Raw genomic sequence first — 3,264 nt, forward strand, 5'->3', positions numbered from 1 at the left:
AACATATATCTGTACCAAAAGTAAGTCCTTTCCATGGTTGAGGTAGAACAGAGTTTTTTCAGTAGTTCCTCTGTTAAATCCACTTTCCAGAAGAAACTGAGCTAAAGTCTCATACCATGCTCTTGGAGCTTGCTTAAGGCCATAAAGTGCTTTATCAAGCCTGTAGACATGATTTGGAAATTTGGAATCTACAAAGCTTGGAGGTTGTTCAACATATACTTCCTCTTCCAATTCTCCATTGAGAAAAGCACTTTTCACATCCATTTGAAAGACAGTAAACTTTTTGTGAGCAGCATAAGCCAAAAATATCCTTATGGCTTCCAATCTAGCAACTGGTGCAAATGTTTCATCATAATCAATTCTCTCCTGTTGAGAATATCCTTTTGCAACTAGCCTTGCTTTATTCCTTGTAATTATGCCATCACTATCAGTTTTGTTTCTGAACACCCACTTTGTACCAACAACAGATCTGTTCTTTGGTCTTGGCACTAGGGTCCAGACTTTGTTTCTTTCAAATTCATTTAACTCTTCCTGCATAGCTTGCACCCAATCAGCATCTTGAAGAGCTTCTTCCACTTTCTTTGGTTCAGTCTGAGAAAGAAAAGAATTATAGAGACATTCACTTGAAGTAGTTGTTCTAGTTCTGACACCTGCATCAGGATTTCCAATAATTAAGTCAGGTGTATGTGATTTAGTCCACTTCCTTGCAGATGGAAGGTTTTCTCTAGAACTGGATGCTCCCCCATGATCCATGCTATCTTCATCAACATTTTCTGATGCTCCCCCTGAAATTATGCTCTCTGAGATGGATCTTTCAGAAATTGAGTTTTCAGAATTATTAGAATTTGGCTTATCAGAACTTGATGAATCAGAAGTTGAAGAGCCAGTTGTATGTTCTGATGCTTCTTGAGATGTGGTTGTATCACTACACCATATTTGGCCTGTAGCAACACTTTTTTTGGTGTTACAAGCAGAAATGTTACCTTAGATCACTAAAATTTGATCTAGGGTCACAGTTTTTTTTTGTGTTACAGTAGAGGATACTAAATGTTACCATACACATGATAAAATTGCTATTGTAACATAAAATATAGTGTTAGTATTGACACTACAATTAGTGTTACCATACAACCAATTATTTAAGCTGCATTGTGATGGCGGGACAAAATTTGGACAAATTTTGGTCAAATTTTAAGCGGCTCAATTATAAAACTTTTACCCGCCTAAATATAAAATACTCTCTCACTTATCCAAAGAACCCCGTCAAAAGACAATCTCAAGCCTAATACTCTTGGTCTTGTTCGGTTCTAGCAATAGCTTTCTTTTCAAATTTGGGGCTTTCTTCTTGTTTGTTTTATTCTCTGATTTGTGTGTATGTCTTCTTGTTCTCTCATGTGTGTGTATATTAATTTTTTTTCTCTTACTCCGTCTCTTATTTGTGCTTATATATTTATATGTGTTCAATTCATATTTATCTTATCTAATTTATGTTCGTCTTTATGTTTAACCCAAACAGATGAATTATTCAGATTTTAATATTCATAGACACTAAGAGAGGCTACTGACACTTTCGTGACGTTTGGTCTTCCTTCACTTTCGCGATTTGGTGCCCTTGCCTCATCTTAGTTTTGAGTATTCAGGTAATGCACTACTTCTTTAATTTTTGTTTAATCGATGATAAAGGGTATTGAAATTGACGATGCCCAAATTTCATTTTTATTAGTTTTTATGAAGTCATTGATTAATGTATTAAGTGTTTGATGAAAGTCCTCAAAGAACTACATCGAGCATTTACGTGTTACATTAAGAGGGCTTATTTCAATTTTGAAGCAATTACTTGACAACTCGTTTTTAGGACTGAAGAGGGTCATGAGTTTTATGTTTGTTAAAAAGGAAGGTACGGTATTAATGAATACGAGCCTGGTTTTGTGAAGATATCTGCTAGTTGTTAATCTGTGGGAACAAAGTGCAATTCCACTGTACCTTCATCCACATGTTCCCTTATGAAGTGGTACCTAATGCTGATGTACTTTGTCATTGAGTGTTGAACTGGATTACCTGTCATAGCAATAGCACTTTGATTATCACAGTAAATAGGGATTTTAAAAAAAGTTAACCCATAATCCAGTAACTGATTCTTCATCCAAAGAATCTGTGCACAACAGCTTCCTGCAGCAATGTACTCTGCTTCTGCAGTGGATGTGGAAATTGACTTTTGTTTCTTGGTAAACCAAGAAACCAATCTGCCTCCAAGAAATTGGCAGCTTCCACTTGTGCTTTTCCTGTCAATTTTACAACCTGCAAAATCTGCATCTGAGTAACATATTAGTTTAAAGTCTGATTCTCTAGAATACCACAATCCCAGATCAGCCGTTCCCTTAAGATACTTGATAATTCTTTTCATAGCTGTTAAGTGAGGTTTTCTTGGATCTGCTTGAAATCTTACACAAAGACAGGTAGCATACATGATATCAGGTCTACTAGCAGTTGGATAGAGTAGTGATCCAATCATACCTCTGTAATCAGTAATATCTACTGATTTACCAGTATCCTTATCCAATTTTGTTGCAGTGGCCATGGGAGTGGATGCACTTGAACAATCTTGCATTCCAAATTTCTGGTGTACTTGGTTTCACAAATAAAAGTTCCTTCTTCATTCTGCTTGACTTGAAGGCCCAGAAAATAGCTAAGTTCCCCCATTATACTCATTTGATATCTTGACTGCATCAGTTTGGAAAACTTCTTACAAAGTCTGTCATTTGTAGAACCAAAAATGATATCATCAACATATATCTGTACCAAAAGTAAGTCCTTTCCATGGTTGAGGTAGAACAGAGTTTTTTCAGTAGTTCCTCTGTTAAATCCACTTTCCAGAAGAAACTGAGCTAAAGTCTCATACCATGCTCTTGGAGCTTGCTTAAGGCCATAAAGTGCTTTATCAAGCCTGTAGACATGATTTGGAAATTTGGAATCTACAAAGCTTGGAGGTTGTTCAACATATACTTCCTCTTCCAATTCTCCATTGAGAAAAGCACTTTTCACATCCATTTGAAAGACAGTAAACTTTTTGTGAGCAGCATAAGCCAAAAATATCCTTATGGCTTCCAATCTAGCAACTGGTGCAAATGTTTCATCATAATCAATTCTCTCCTGTTGAGAATATCCTTTTACAACCAGCCTTGCTTTATTCCTTGTAATTATGCCATCACTATCAGTTTTGTTTCTGAACACCCACTTTGTACCAACAACAGATCTGTTCTTTGG

The sequence above is a fragment of the Apium graveolens genome, chromosome 1 (assembly GCF_009905375.1).
Source record: "Apium graveolens cultivar Ventura chromosome 1, ASM990537v1, whole genome shotgun sequence".
Lineage (NCBI taxonomy): Eukaryota > Viridiplantae > Streptophyta > Magnoliopsida > Apiales > Apiaceae > Apium > Apium graveolens.